The sequence below is a fragment of the Oryzias latipes genome, chromosome 7, assembly GCF_053564925.1.
Source record: "Oryzias latipes strain Hd-rR chromosome 7, Olatipes_Hd-rR_3.1".
NCBI classification, from domain to species: domain Eukaryota; kingdom Metazoa; phylum Chordata; class Actinopteri; order Beloniformes; family Adrianichthyidae; genus Oryzias; species Oryzias latipes.
Window position 1 is genome coordinate 19884913 of NC_136243.1, and position 6420 is coordinate 19891332.

Here is a 6420-nt window from a genome sequence, read left to right on the forward strand (position 1 = left end):
CACGGTTTAAGGTTCTTTGCTTCTGTGTTTTAGTTGTTTTTTTAATTCTGTGATGTTTTGAGTTTAACTTCCCGTTTTATTTTGTAGGTTTTCCTGTTTTGTGTTGGTTTTGAGTTTTACCTTTTCCCCATCAGTCCTGATTGTGTTCACCTGTGTCTGGTCAGTCCTTTATGTATTTAAGTCCTGTCATTCCCTTCCTCCTGTGCTGATCCATAGGTTATCGTTCCCATGTTTCTAGTGTTTCAAGTGCATTTTTGAGTTTTGAGTTCTTCTAGCCTGCTCTGCAGTGGTTTTTTTGGTTTTGTTAGCCTGTTTTAGTTTATTAAAGTTGCTGTTTTCCCTGAAACCTCCTGCCTCCTCCTCTCTGCGTCTGGGTACCTCCACGTCACTTCTCTTGTAACACACAGACAGCCTTGGACCACAGAGTGGGTGGATATGTGGAGACACAGAATAGGCAGCTTCTTATGCTGCAGACCTCCTCTTTGAACACAGTGGGTATGGTTGTATCCGATCAATTGTCGCCCCCTTTTTGAAAAATTACATATTTTCCTAAAATGCTGTTGATAAATTGAAATTGTGCTGAAATCTGAGAAAAAATTAGCCTTTTTTGTTAGCTTATTGACTTACTGATGAATATTTGTCAGAAGACTCAAAACGGGAACAATAACTTTAAACTGTTTAGGTTTTTCAATTTAAGATTTCTGTTTTTACATTAAGCAGCTTTAAATTTGAACACTTTTATATAATTTGCCATGACTTGTCCCGTAGATACCTAGTGGAAAAATTGTTTCTCTTTTCACAGTTTTGGAACAAGCAAACTCCAATATTTTACAGTGTAGTGTGACTCCTATACGCAAATACACAGGTACATGCAAGCTCCAGCTTGTGACAAGAAGGGAATAAAGGACATTCCAAGGCTTTTACTCATGGTTTAATCTGTCTGTGTTAGTTGTCTGGCTTGTGGTTTCCTAACCCATCACAAAGGTTGATAGCTAACATTACGGGAACAGCTGTGACCCAGATCTTTGCCTTTTCCCCATTTTAGCTCCCAAGCTGGGGGTCTCTGATTGTCAGGTACTTGGCAGTTTGTATAAACTTATTTTTACTAATCTGTCACAGTAAGTAGGAGTGCCAGTCGCCGTCAGGTCAGATGGGTAAAACTAGAGCACATTCCTGAGCCCTTACATTTTCCTCTTAGTTAATAAATCTCTCGGCCTGCCACGGACAGGAAACATAGGAGGTCAATAGTTATCTAGAGCCACAGAGGTAAGAGAAGAGGACATGGAGTCAGGTTTCATTGGCATGTCATACTTTCAGAGTTTGAACTCTCCCACATTTGCAGGACTCAAACTGTGAGTAAATCTGACATCCATGGTTACCCTGAGGGACTGAAATAACAAGGCAAGAGATCCGGTTAATGCCTATCTAAAAAAATAAAAAAAGCAAGCCAACCCCAGTATTTTTGTCCGATATATTTCTCTCCAAACACAATAAGATTGTTTGTCTTCTGCTTGATTTCCAAATTATATAACATTCATAGTCTTAAAGAGATTCCTCTGTCAGTATATGTAAAACTTATTTGTATCCCATTAAAAAAAGGAATTTGGATATTTCTATTGTGGAATACGATAGCTTATTTGCCTGACTATTTGTTACCAACTAATAAAACACTTAAAACTGTTGGCTATAGATTTCTAGTCAAATCAAAACCATCAGAATTACAATGAGTTCAATTTCTTTCCCCCAAAATTATTTTTTCTTAATGGCCAACACTTGAACAAGTAAGTAAACAACAGGCTTAAACAATTACATAAGATATAATTTGTTAGAATATTGTTGTAATTTTAAGAACATTCAAGCATTTCTTGTGTTATCTTTATAATCATTGTTTAAATGCTCACCTGTGATAACTTTTCAATCCTTTGGTTTAGTAAATAAATGCTGTTTGAATTATTTCTAAAGCAACCTCTAGTTTTTTCTATAATGAAATTACAAGGCTATAAAGGGAGAATGCATCGATCTGTTTTATCGTAACCATAAGCCTTTATTTCCTTTTAATTTCTGCATCAGTACAAAAACAACCGTGTTAAACCATTCCTTTGTTGTCTTAAGCTTATGCTTTAACTGCAATTTTCAGATTGTGATTTTTTTCTACATTTTATACTAACAACAGCTTTTTTTTAACATGTTAGGAGTAACCACAAATTAATGAATGCTAACAGCAGCATTAGCTTTCTAATGCCTATTAATGTCACAGGGTATAGGACACTTTCAATCCAGTAATGTGGAAAGGAAATGTTCTTGGATGAACATCACCACGCACTAATTTAGATATGAACCGAGTCTCTAGCTTTGCTAAAGAAGCAATTATAAATACCATAAGCAAATTACTTTATCTTTACTGCATTTCTTTTTAATTTCATTGCATTTCACCTTTTTCTTGTTATTCATTTTGCAGCAATATGTGTTTATAATATAATATATAATATGTTTATTAAAAAAAGTCAATCAAAAACTGAAAACTCAAAAACTCTACCATCACCATTTCAATATGTTCTGGTTGCATACAGTTAAATAGAGGAACCAGGTAACTGCACCAAGTGATTACTGAGGACATTTGTGGTAAGTGCTGGTGTTGCAGTACATATTTGAGGTCCACTGAGGGTCCATTTAGTCACTGGATTTTGATTTAACTCCCCATTCTTTATTGGGGTCATCCTGTGGCTACTCCATTTGATGACTTCGGCATTCACTGATGTCCTCTTTATGTGTTTCAGGGCCAAATTAGGCCTGTTTGTTGCTGATAACAAACGTACTACATCAGAGACAATCATCATTAGGAGCTTTTTTTCCCTGACTTACATTGAAAACAAAGTCCCCCTCAAGAACAGTGTGTTTACACTTTAATGAAATAGCTTGTCCAATACAGTTTTATTGCCTGGGAGACTTCTGTTGGTGGGTTAATTACGCAGCATAATTTGCAAATGATCAGAAACCTTGCCTACACAAGATTCAGATGGGATTAATTAAGCATGACATGCAAATATGACAAATGGAAAATACAACTCCCAATTGGATTTGAAACAAAGCACCCATTTTGGTCAGTTTTAATTTTAAACAATGAGGATGTTTTCCCAGACCATCTGCTTTCTAATAATCTATTTTAGTGTAAAAATGATGGACAGTTTCTCTATCCCTTGAAAAACCTTCTTGTTTAGCATTGAGCCGCACACGCACAAACCAAATCTGCAGTTTTTAGTTTATTTAAGCTGTTTCACAATAATTTAATATCAGGTAACATTAGGTGAAGATGAAGATATTGAAGAAAGATTGAAGCAAGACTCAAGACAGTCAACAACACTGGTTCTATGTATATCCAAGCGCCAAGCCAGGGTACTGGGTGAAGGGAACCAACAAACTTGATGCTCTGAAATGTAACTGTGACAAAGGTTTGGGCAAAATAGAGAAATCTTGCATAATAATGTCAAAAATCTAAAAATGGATCTTTCTATTTTGTAATTGACCAAGACAACTACCTTTTTCCAAACAAACTTCTCTTTGTAAAAAATATAGAAAACAGTTTAACGGAGAGTTACAGGGCTCAGATGAAAACCTCAGAGGTTCTGCAAACTCTGCTCAGCTCTATGAATTCACTTGGAAGTAAATGTGGGGAGTCAGCTGATTCCTAATCCTCTTTTTTCCTCTGTGCTCACATATCAAGAGTCAGAATGATATGAGCAATCACATGAAAGCCGTTCTGTAGTGGGGCTATCATGGGCGGGTAAACCTGTGAGAGCTGTTGTGTGTGCACTTTGGGAAAATGAGAGCTGATTGATGTATTTGTGATGAAAATCCCACATCTGTTGGATGGGAGATCAACAATTGCCTGCCAAATTGTCTTCCATCAAGCTGGCACAGGTAATGTTCCCATTTTGTCTTCCTCCATTAGCAGTTGACATATTTATCTAAATGTGTGGTTACAAAGTAAGTCTCATGTTGCCTAATTATATTGTAATTGCAATCTTTTTGAGAATCTCAATAGAACGTGTCTGTGTTTAAAAAAAAAAAAGAAAACCTTACTCTGCAGCTGATTTTGTTATTTCTTTAGTTTTAGTCATTCATTTGAGAAAAGCATAAACTTACATTCTTATCAGTTCTGCACGCAGATATTATATGCATGCTTTTGTTCACTTGCTGTTGCCTCATGGGGTGACGAAAGAGTCAATGGGACACAATAGCTGACAGATCTGTGAACGGCAGACATGCTCCATTTCTGTTTTCTCTGTCTTTTCCTCTAATGCCTGCCAATGCTGTTATTTAAATACGAAGGCTTCTTTCCTGCTGCCGTAAACAGCAAGTCAATTTCTACTGCAAGTTATTTGCAGTTTGCTTACATTTCTGCACAGTGATGCATCACATCAATGGCACAAGATACTTCATGCAAATGTTTTCCCTTGTGGTCTCCATGAGGTTTTCCTTCTACTAAGCATTCCTCCAAATAAATTTTTACCTTCAGAGCCAATGGCTTATTTAAAAACACAATATCGTAGGCAAATGCAACCAGTCATCCATGATGGTTTACACCTTTTCCCAGAGGGAAACACGACATCTAGGCTTACTTCTGGTTTGCCTTGTAGTAGGAGTGTATGCAGTGGTAAAAGGGAAGAAAATTAATTATAAGGACCATCAGAAATTCTCTAAAAATCTATTTTTCTCACGCAGATTTGTGAAGCAGCTCTTGCTTTAAGACCAACAAGCCATGAATACTTCTAAAGAAAGCAAAACTGTGATTAAATGAGCTTTTAAAAGAAAACATAATCCCTGACATTTCAAACTACCAATTTTGTGACTCTTTTATTCAAACAAGTGTTTTTGTTGCCTAATCCACTGACTAAAGTAAAGTTGTTACAAAAGCATATTGCTGAAAAACATTTTTAATTCTTGTCCCTAAGTCATTGGGACATGTGTGCCAATGTTAAACACAATTTTGTTCTGCAAAAATGATGAGTTGCTCGACCTCATATTTTTGTTTGGCAAAACAGAAAATACTTTAGTTGTTTATCCTTTGTGTAACCACCCTCTAACACATACAACCTTTAGACTTTCAGTGATCCTCAGCTAATCTGTCTGGAGTTTCTTTTCTTATGAAACTAGATTATTTTGCAATACAGATCAGCCCTTTAATGAGTTTAGAAAATGTGTAAGACAGAATCCGTTGGGAGTTTCTATTCTTTGGCCAATAATTGGCAGGTGTTTCTGCCAAGAGAACATCAAACAAAGACGTTTCAGGTATTTTAGCATATCCAACTTTAATGAAAATAAAATGTGATTTGCTGAAACGTCTTGTATCTTGTGCTTTTTCTCAAGGTTCAAATTATTATTGTAATACATTTTTGTGAGAAAGCTCATTTGCAGGCGTTGATACCATTTGATACAGAACCCAATAAAAGATTGACCTTTAAAACCTAAAGCTCACAAAAAGCAATAAAAAAATGATACTTTTTGATAAGCAAGCGACATTTATTTGTGAAAATTCATAAATTAATTAACTCATTAAGTGTGGTAAAACTTTAGCCACATTTACTGTTTTTATGGGATTGTAATTCATTTTAACCACGATCATCATATTATAATTTTTTTGTCAATACGATTCATAGTCAATATTGGTTCACTTTGGACCATCCGATTCAATCTGATTCACTGACCCATGACAAGTGTAAATTAAATGTGTACAAACAAACAAACAAGTAAACAAGAATTAATGGCAAATTCATTCACATTTTAGTTTTATGAAGTTCAGCCCACTATTGTTTCTCCACATCAAAACATTACAATACAAACAGAAGATTATTAAAACATTCTACCACACTGTTTGCTCACATATTTTTGCAAAATTCAAGGTGTTTCCACACATTGGACTGTAATGATGGCTTGATCATTTTTTGCTGCCATCACGTGTGTGTTGTCTGCTTTGAGGGACTTGGTCGTTTTTACGTTATAGTAAAAAACAACTACTGTGCCTCAGTCCAAATGGTATTTTACAATATTCATTATAATCAATTTGCTTCCATTTGAAGCAAGGGTATAATACTATAGCTCGATCTGATTAAAAACGTGCCTCTGACAGATTGATCTGGTTGGATCGTGGGAACTGATTTATCAAGTATGTTGATTAATCGGGGAAAAATACCGGAAGAAGAAAAATGAAGAAAGTCAACAATTTGAAATGTACTGAGTTTTTATTGATTTAATCACTTCTAAAACACAAGAAGAATTTGTGTGCTTTTTTTTTTTTTATTTAAATAAAATCATACAGCAGGAACCTACACTTTTGTCTAGACATGACAACAGAAGTGGGCTTCTTAAAGACCTCATGAGAGACTTCACCCAAGAGGAGCTAAACCAACACAGGCGCTATGA